Consider the following 11,177-nt stretch of genomic DNA (forward strand, 5'->3'; position numbering starts at 1 on the left):
TCGGGACAGAATTGCCTGCCTGCGTGAAAAGTCGATTAAGTTTAGATTCATTATCAATAACATCAGGTAAATTACAGAATGTTGATTTTAACAAACATGCCTTTGATGAGCTGTCACCACATTTATTATAACAGCCATCCTTATATTGATTTTGGTAAAGCTGATAATGATTTATTTATGTGCGTGTGCTGACAAGTCCTCCGCACTGGTGTGGCTATAACTTCACTGACAGTTTTGCGCAAAACACAAATGGAACAGCTGAATGTAAAGTTTATGCATATCCATTTTAAGGTTAACGTGTCATTTCTGCGGGCACAAAAAAAAAAGGACAAGTCATTGCCTGAAGGCAGTGGCTGTTAAAGAGGACTGATTAATTCCTTTGCTCGGGCCCCTGCCGAGTCCGGGGGAAAGAATATGTAAAAATAACCAGGTTTTCACTCCGCGGCCCTTATTGAATGTCATTGTGGAGGGGCTTCAATGAGAGAGAAAGAGAGTCGAATTAAAGTGTGTGACAGCGGCGGATAGACGCAACAAAGGCGACTCTGTCATAGAGAAGCCCGACGCGCAGCGCGCGTAAAGCCCCCCCCCCCCTCCTCCATGCGCGCTCTGATTGAATTAAGCAATAAGAAAACATTTTCTTTCACTTTAATGCTCGCCGAACAAGACCTTCAAAGGGACCGGGACCTTAATGTGTGAGTAAATAGTGGAGTATGATTTCTCTTCATCCGAATAGATGCTCTTCCACAGAATATAGTGCGTTGACGAAGATGAAGATGACATCCAGGTGCGCGCGAGCTCCGGTTGAAGCCGTTACATTTCCGCGCAAAGTTATTACGCGCAGCTCCATGTAGTTTATTCTTTTTGAGACGAACCCTTGTGGATTTATTATCTATTCGTGTTACCTGTTTGACAGCTCCGTGCTCTTTCCGGTAAACAGCCAGGTCCCGGTAATGAGGTTCGCGCGTCAGCTTCAGACACACCGCGGCGTGAGGTTATCTGCGTCCTCATTAAAGAGGCCTAATGGGCCCATTCACGCCACTAATCCTCCATTAGGGCTGGACCTGTAATCAGGCTGTGCCTTTAAACTACGTCAGGTACAAATTAGTAGTTAAACCCTGAACGAGACAAAATATTAAATACATGTTATTTTATTTTATTTATATATATATATGAGCCATTTTCATTTCTTCATTATTTTTTATTCCAAAATGGAATTATCCACTAACTTGTCCCGCGGTCTTGTTTCACGCTCTGAAAGCTGTAAATGCAAATATATTGCTTTTATTTATATCGATCCTTAATTGGGTATTAATTTAACGTGTTTCCATCACGCCAGATATAGCGTGCTTAAAAAAAAGAAGACAAAATGCACCATTCTTTTAAAACTTTGCCCCAAATGTAAAATAATTATATCTGAAACGCAGCTTTCCTTTCCCCGCAGGTACAGCCTGGATGGCGGGGGCAGCTTGATGCATTGCTTAACATAAAGATGTTATCAAAGGCCCTAATTTTCAAATTATGTACAGCAGCCACCCTGCGGATAGGAATAGAGGTTTCGTGGGTCGTCACGGAGGGAGGCTCATCCTAATTTGCAATCCCAACTGGAGACTGACAAATAGTTTTGACCTCCCTCTGGAGGCGCGGGCCAGAAGTGCAAAGAATCCCATTCTCCATAATCACTTGTTACTGAGATAAATAATGGAGGGGAATGGAACACTCACATTACAATAACTCTATTACAGTTTTGCTCTGTTCCAAAGCTAAAAAGAAATATGCATTTGTAGCTATACTTGATAAGGCCGGGGTATCATCACATCCCTGTTCCTGTTTTCCTTCACAAGATCAGACTGATTCAGCTGGATGTGATCAATAACTATACAGCTGGGGCTTGGCAAAGCTTCTTAATGTTCATGTTTGATATATGGGGATGCTCCTGAAATTGTAAATTATTTATAAGGAATTAAATTGGAACAATTGCCATCACTCAAGTTTGCCCCCGATGATAGCGCTGACCAGTGCCTGCTGTGCCGTTGGAGAAGCACATTTTCAGGGGCTTTTATGCAATTATAGCCAAAGATCTCGTGCCTGATGATAAAAAAAGAGAGAGCGGTCTGTTTATGGAGATGTAGTCAATATCTCCTTTTCTTTTTGGTATGAATAATTCATAGTTTAAGACACTATGCCCCCTTACTTAATATGTACACACACTTAAACACCTCTAATACAAATGATGGTTTTAGCTGACAGTGTAACAGGATTTAAGGTCCCAGTGGGGTTTGGCCCAGCCGTGGATGGGCGCTGTGACTGTCGACGTGACACAGAGGGCCGGCTTCCCCTCCTAATCTCCCCCTGAGGCAACATCACAGACTGCAGTTCTTGCTGCACCTCTATGAGCGCACAAAGGGCTGATCATCATTCATATGCTCAGCACAAACACCAGTCCAATAGATAACAGATGACACATAAGTACCAGCTGAATGGTGCAATATGTTTAGGCTGCTGGAGTCTATAGGGACTAATGAATCCTTAAGCTGGAGGGGGGGGGACTGACAAAAGAGAGGCAGGCAGTTGAGGTGCTATAATGCGACAGATCTGAGGCTCTACAGGTGAAAGCGGACCGGTTCACCGGAGGAATCAAAATGTCTTTTTGTTGCAGACATGACAAGAGAAATAGGGAATTAAATTATGTGTTTCATTAAACTAAGTGTTGACTGATAAAAACCGAGGAGCGTTTCAGTGATGAAATCCGGGTTGAGGTGATGATAACATGTGTAAAAGTTACAGCAGGGATTCCCAATTAAACAGATCTAATGACATTTATTCTTAATTGAAGTTAACGCACACAAAATATTCAGATCTTGAGATTGTCATTTATATTCGATGGACTAGTTTTCAAAATGTTTTCAGCTTTATGAGTTCTCAGAAATGCAGTTTTTGAATGACAAGTCCGGAGGTGGATTTATTACCAGGCTGGTTCATGTGAAAGGATAAAGCTGGACTTTGGACAATGCCAGTTTCTCTGCGGCGACAATTATCGTGTATGTCAGGAGTCCATGAAAATCAGAACAGTAAACTCCAGAAGAGAAAAATCTCTAAGATGTTTTTCTGTGCTGCTGAAAGTTCAGGTCACTGTTACCGTATTCACTTTGGTTTAATTGTGACATTTCTTTTCAACTGCAGAGAGCGATCTGTTGAATAAAAAATACTTTTATATAGGATTTTGACTTTGCTGACTTTTTATCATATTCTTTTTATCCATAATTCCAGAAATAGCTGCAAAAATCTCTGCCATAGTTCTAAATTAATAGAAACCGATAATATGAAGCAGATCCTGATAGTAATTCACCCTAGAACCATAAGCTAATAGTTTTTTTATTGTATTATTATTTTTTTGCTTATGTGATCATTCAGTTTAGTAAATATAATTCTTTACAGTTACATTTGAAGGCTTTCAAAGATTTCCACTGAAAAGCAACACAAACCATCTCTGAATGTGTGAATATTCACACGACAGCCATCATGCACTTTAATCAGAGTGAAAAAGCCAAATGCTGTTGTCGGGACAAAACCCACTGGACCTCGTCTCACCTGAAAAAAATGTGCGTTCTTTGATTCTAGAAATGGCACAAAATTATACCCACAGTTGTGTGCAAGTCAATCAGATCAATCAGAATGTATCAGTATAAATCTCACAGAGAACATACAAACTCTGCACCTAAAAGGAATGGAACCTAGAACCTTCTTGCTGCGAGGCAGCAGAGCTACCCACTGCACCTCCTTGCTGCCCTACACACAATGATAACAATAGGCCTGGTCAAATGAATGTAAGTGATTAAAAATGTATATGTATAAATAAATGTCAAACAACAATTCTTGACCTCTGTGATAATAATAATTTTGTTTGACATTTTTCTTTATTTTCAAATACATTTGATGCAGCAAAAGTTGATCTTGGTTTAAAAGTGTTCGTGCGTAGCAGTAAAGAGCAGGCTGCGGGCCTGGTCGTGTCTGGGACAATGAGAAATGAGGAATAGATGTAAAGTAGACAGTCGGGCTTTTTGAATGATCCCATTAACATCTAAATGTAATCCTGTTGTGGGAACTAAAACAGCCACGTTTGTCTTCCTTTTTTTCCAACTTTAGAATAACACACACAAAAAAAGCAGTGCTATTATTCTATTTGCCATCAGATGTCCATTTTTTTTTTTATCCAAGTAGCATCAGTCCTTCATGTTTCCCAATGAATGAAATGAATGAAAAGTTAGAAGTTTGTGTTTGCTCAATAAATTGTTAGAAAAACTTCACAGAGCCATTAGAGGTCTAAATATCTTTGGATGATTTGAAATTCCCTTTTGATGTAAATCCATTGGTTCTGCTATAGATATGTCTTAAACTTCCCCTTTCACCCTATTCACATAGAAGCCCTGAAATGCTCTTCAAAAGCGTTTGTTCCCCTGCTGAGGTCAGTAGCCGATTACGTATGGCTGACTCACATTTTTCCAAATCAGCAGACTTTTGGCCGAGAAAATAACAGGTCAAACCAATGAATTTAATGAACTCTCAAAGACACAAAGAACGCCATTGGAACCCCAATAAAGGGATACGGGCAGGTCAGCCAGCCCTTTCATGGGGTTTGTACACAAATGTGACAGAATGCAGTCGCTTCAGTGTCTGCACTGACAAGTTGCTCAAAGTGTTGGGGATGTCAGTGATGGTGCCTTCGTCCACACTGCCCTCCTTTGTTCCCGATTTTGTGTCTGTTGCTCTTTCAGGAACAGTCTCACAAATACAAAAGCGAAAGAATGCAAAGCGGCCTTTTGCGATGTTCTGCTTGCCTCACTTCTCCCCACAGAGTGTTTTTTGCCGTAGGCGAACAAGATGGAGACTTTATTGTCGCAGAAAACAAAGCAAAAGCACAACTTCTAGCAGTGACTCGCTACTCCTCCATTTTCACCACGATCACCACGATTCTCTGATGCTTCCAAGGGGTCTCTTTCGAGGGCATCTTGAGAACGAACGAGCGAGCAGACAGAAGGAAAGAAAGTAAGTGGATGAATTCCCTCATGTTTGCATACGTCTCCATGAAGTTTCCCCCCCCCCCACACACACACATTTTTAAACATATGGTCTGTGTGTGTTCGCTTAATTGAATCAATTGGAGACCCATGGGAAACCACTGGGGGGGGGGGTTACGGGTTAAGGAGGAGGGAGGTCAGAGTGTTAGAGCAGGAGAGCGGGGGGGGGCTGACAGAAATTACTGACACATTTTCAGCTCAGCACTTCATTATCAGCTCATTTTCAGTATTTGTCTCGAGAACAGGGCGATGATGAGCTTCAGGAGAGCGTCTGGAAGGAAACTGTCTCTAGAAGCAGCCTGGTTTGCGTTCCTTTCCTTCATGACCTCCTGCCGTTGCCTCATCTCCTCCCCATTCATCTCACATTAGCTTCCTTTCAGAACGTCACTGCTGAATGGAGACGCTTTTCATTTTCCTGTGGAAACGAATGTTGGAATGCAAACACAAACTCTGAAACAACATTTAAATATTCTAAAGCCAAACCAAAAGGACTTCTGAGAAGAAAATCTGAGGGTCAAAGTAATGAATTCACAGAATTATTATTTCTGATGTTGTTTCCAGGGTGACAGCAACACGACAAGCCAATAAAGGACACAAGCACAGACTCCCTGTATGATTTTCATAACCAATGTCCCTTTTTCTTCTCAAAATTCTATTGCAGGCATTGTGTTTTGAAGTCCGCCTTTGTTTGATTGCTTCCCCCCCCCCCCACCATCATCCGACTGACCTCTGCGACGGCTTTTTACCCCGTCTCACGCACTGCTTTTCACCCAAACAGAGAATAAATGACTCAGCCTCAACTTTCACTCAAGAGTTATGACGTAAGCGGTGTGAAAAAGCGGTTTAGGTTCATTCAGTGTGTATCTACGACCGTATATGTGAGTCGCTGCAATGACGGGTCACTGCCCATCTGATGGGGTCCCTGGTTTTCTGCAGATGCGCTCTATTCAGCGGGCAACACGCGGCGGGACACTGCCAGGAGGTAGTTGCTATTTCCCTATTACCATAGAAACCAACACACATGCTTTCAACGGGTTCTAGGCCAGGGGTCCGCTGACACCAACGTTCACACTTCTCTAAAGTCCTGACAACACTCAAAATAGATCTCGGCACACTGAATAAAGCCCATTTGTATGCCATGACAGAAATAAATAAAGAGGCCTCCCTTTTTTTAGTCTCTTGTTATTACGATCACAAGATGGTAAAATGTTCATGCAGTCAGAATTAAATTACCTCAGTTAACAGTTTGCATGTGTGTCCTGTCGTGCAGCTTGTTCAAGCTGTCTCGATAATCTGCTCCCATTGCAACATGTTTATATGCACAGCATAACATGAAACGGTGGGAGTTATATCAGGTTAATGCTCAGCTACAACTTCCCCGCGTCTTTGTGCTAAGCTAACTGGCAGCAGGTCATTCTTATTTACCCCCATAGACCATATCTAGATTTCTCATTGAGTCTATTAGGAAACAGCTTTTGTTTTAGAGACTTATTCTGCCAAGGAGGTTGTGTTTTTGCTGGCGTTGGTTTGTTTGTCTGTCTGTTTGACTGTTAGTAAGATAACTCAAAACAATACGGATGGATCTGGATGAAATTTGTTTGTTGGTAATGAAAATTATTGGGAATGTTGGCAGGAACAGATTATTATTACATTTTGGTGATGTTTTTGGTTTAAAAAAATATATATTGAAATTTCCATTAACATTGCACGAATTTCATCTGGATCGGTTCCGGAATGACGTTAGGAATTTGTTTTTTTATTTTAACATTGAAAACCTAATTTACGTATTCAAAAATCTGTTACAAATAAACATCAACTCCTATTCCGTTTTACTTTTCATGGTTGGTGTACAAAGATACAAATACCAATTTTGATGATGATCCAGATCACCATGTGGGCGGTGTAAATCCAGTCAAGAGGGGAACGAGCTGCTCGGCGGAGGTCTGCGCTCTCTGAGGGCTCTTCTAGTTGCCCTTTGTTTTTATCCGTGCTCTCTGCTGTTGCAAAGTCACATCTATGTGAGTTTAATGGCAGATTATATCATTTCCATGCACCTTTAATGCTTTTGTCCTTCTGATGCACAGCAGGTAATTACAAGATACTGAACAATGAAAAAAGCACCCACAGTATTGATGAATGAAGTGAAACCCTACAGAACCTTTTATTTTATTTATTTAAGTGTTTCTTAGATGCTTATATTGTCCAATGGAGGCATCAACATAGGTCCGGTCACTTTAATGTACTTTTTTATACTTCTTATTTGTTTCTGCAGTTGCACAACAGTGATGTTTTAAATGCCGGACAAGTAATTTCTAATGAATGATGTATACATGTATATTTTACATGGTATGGGTAATAATTGGGCATTGTTGAAGGTACAAGGTCAGAGTTCACTATTGATTCCCTCACCACTGGCAGGTGCAGCTCACAGGAGTGAGAGGAGGCGGCCCCGCATCTCTCCCACCTCTTCACGCTGCTCAACGAGAGAAAGGGAGGAGTGTAAATGAGTGCACTCCAGAAAGCCATCACCTGCTCCCTCCACCCCAGAATTCCCTCTAACTCTGCCTGGCAGAGATATCCTACAACCCCAGCTCCGATATCTCCAACTCTTGTTTGATGGGAAAGATGGGCCGAGGGTTTAAACTATATTAGCATCCAGCCAGAGACTTTGTTTCTTGTGTCTTTGTTGTTTTGAGTATTGCCACATTCATCTGAACTCAAATGTACATTTGTCATGCTTATACAGGGAACTGAATTAGACTGGGAGGGTATTGAGTTTGTGCGTAGAGAGAGCCCGAGAGTGAGGTTGTGTATGGATGGGTGTCCCTCCCAGCTTCTCCCAGATTCCCCCCTCTATTGTGACTTTGAGTGAATGTATCCTCTTCCTAAGGGCACTGGAATGTGTCTTCTCAACTCATGTGATGGATGGGGCCTTGTTTTGCACTCCTCCGCCCCTCCCTCTGAATCCCTCTTTCTCCCCCTGAGCCTTTGACTCTTTCATCACATCCTTTTATTCTGCACCAATAAAAGTCAGTGATTCTTCACCAGCCGTTGTGTAGATCTGAGGGCCGCTGTTATTTTTCATCAGGAGTGTGTCACACATCACCATTCAGCACCACCGTCACACAAATCCAGACACTGGCACAGAGGCCCAAGCAGGTGGAGATACACCATCAATGAATTAGTCAAATGAGATACTCACCGGGCATATCCTTTATCATTTCACTTAAATACTTGGTTCATGCTGTTTAGTGTGTCTCTATTGCCATTTGTGCAAAGGTTGATTAATATCAATAATGTATTAATATAGTATTATCACCAATATAATAATAATAATAATAATAATAATATAATCATTTAGACGCATTTTCTTTCTTCCATCTGACAATAGTCAAATATCTAAATATGAGCTTTATTAATGGTGCTGAGTACCATCCCAAGATATCCACTCTGCTTAGATACCCCATACTCATACATCACCACCAGTCTCAGGGATAACAAGTGTCTCTATTTAGAAGTATTATCCAACAGAGTGTTGCATAAGAAGTTCTAAACGAGAGTCAAGTTGTAAAAAAATGAATCATCAGCTCAGTCATGTAAAAAAAAAAAAAAAAAGAAGGACTACCCTGGAATGGACTGCACATCATGGCATTCTACACAATTTGGAAAGACTCACACTCCTAAATCCAGACAGAAGTAGGACTTAATGGACATGAACACATTTTACTTTCAGCTTGATGCATAGACACACTATATAATAAACTAATTATGCCATTTCAGTTATTATTTTAGACTCAGTTAAGGTATTTGGCTATGAGAATATTTAATATTTACCATGATAAATACTGAAATGGGGTTCAAAAGGGATGATCATAAAAAATAAATAAAAAAGAGCAGAAAATAGGTTGTGTTACTGACCTTGAAATAATATGCCATAGATAATACAACCGTTTTGGAATCAATTATTTCTAAATAATCTTAGATTTATGGGTTAATTGTTAAAAAAAACAGATTAATTATTCTGCATAACTATAAAAAAAATGAATATGTAAATTAAAATAATGCACATATGTTGAGCAAGATGGAAATGTGAAAGGCAATTTATCATCAGAGAGTTTTACAATTTTGAATGAATTTAATAGTGTACATGCAAGAGATAAGCATAATGGAGAAAACTTGTATGTGAAAAAGTGAGTGAAAAATATGTAACAAAATTCTAATACAATATAATGATTTAAAAAAGATAAAACATCCGTCCAGCAGAAGGCTTGTTAATGTAAAAACAAATCAAAAGGATAATAGGGTATTGTATTTCTGGTTGTTCATGTCATGAGATACTTTAATTAAGTTTCCTTGGATTTTCTCCCATTGTATAGAAAAACTGTACCTAAGAATCTTAATGTGTTTATGATGTCTTACTATATTTTATTATGTATTATGTGGACGATGATATTGGTACCAAATGTTCTGTTGCTGTTAAAAATCATAATAAAATTTAAGTTAAAAAAAGATGAAACATCACTGATTAAAAGCTGATGTAATGAGGTGAATGGGGAAAAAAGCCGCATCAGCTCCATCAACATCAAATCAGTAGCATATACAGTTTGAATATTTCTTATTCATCACTTTACCACATGGACGATTATTTCACGGTAAATGTATGTTCAAATAGTTACATATTTTTATTACATGTTCGAAAATGACATTTACTCATTCATTCATTCAAAAACAGAAGTCAAGATGATCGTTACTGAAACATGAAATTCACTTTCAATGGGATTTTCTTTTCTCTCATCACATTTAATGAGGTTTTAAACTCCAAAATCAAAATATTTTTATGTCTTGAGTCATTTTCTTAATTTAAAAAGCCCGACTTACTGAACCTATTCTAACCTTCATCACAGTCCAATATTTAAATTCTCAAACTTCGATCAGTGTCTCTTTTCAGCGGCGCCCTCTGCAGGCCATAAAAGTCACAACGGGGAAACTTCCCACCAAGGAGAATCCCCTCTGCGCAGCATCACCTAAGAAATAGAGCTCTTTACTGTTCACCCGGAATTTATGAAAGACATTTATTAAAACGTTTTCACAGCAAAAACAACTAGAAAATCCTTCTATATATACTATATGAAACTATAGTTCCACTTAATCACGATAAGCATGTTTTATCGATTCTGGACTAATAAAATGCAAGTTACATTTTTTTACAGTCTGAAGAAAAACATATATAAAATTACTTTGACACCAAAATTATCGGCATCGGGTTTGATGAGATTCTCAGATTCATTAAATGACTTTAAATAAGCGTTTCAAAATTGGACAAATGCTCTTCTTCATGACACTTAATTTTCTTCAAGTTGCCACAAGTTGCATTGCATCCTGGTGTCAATGGAGGCTCAATAAAAGATAAGTATTTTAATGTGTGTGCAACTAAAAATATAGTATCTCATGCTGTTTTATGACAGTGAGGCTTGGAGAACAGCCTGGAGGCAGAAGTCATCAGAGGCAGATTTACTGCCCAGCAGCTGCCTCTGTGGCCTCAAGCTTCAATTCATTTCTTTATTTGCTTTGCTGTTTCATTTAAACATTTGAGGATTAAGGAATAATTATATCCCATTTTCCTAGCTTTTCTTTTAAATGGGATTTTAGAAATAAAACAGGATTTACCATTTCATGTACTTTTTGTTCTGTTGTATATATTCATACATTCATCTATTTGTTTTACACTTCTTACTGAGTATTGTTTAAGTTTTCTAATCAAGAATTTTATCATTTGGTTCTTTTCTGTTATTGGATTTACTTCTAACTATTATTTTCACGTAAAATTTCATGACATCTGATAATTTAGTATCGCTTTCTCAAATGACTTTTTCGCTGATATACGAAAATCTTTCAGTGTCAATATATTTAAAAAATATATATTTATTTAAATATTTGATGTTTAAATGTTCAAATGTGTTATAATGTTTTAAAAATATTTTTATATTTAATATATTATCTTGAATTTAATCTCTGCATATATTCTCCATTGTTTAATATTTATTTGAAACTGAAAGTAATTTACAGAATATTACGTCAATGTGACCAGTTGTGTTTTTTTTT

This window comes from Brachionichthys hirsutus, chromosome 10, assembly GCF_040956055.1.
Source record: "Brachionichthys hirsutus isolate HB-005 chromosome 10, CSIRO-AGI_Bhir_v1, whole genome shotgun sequence".
NCBI classification, from domain to species: Eukaryota; Metazoa; Chordata; class Actinopteri; order Lophiiformes; family Brachionichthyidae; genus Brachionichthys; species Brachionichthys hirsutus.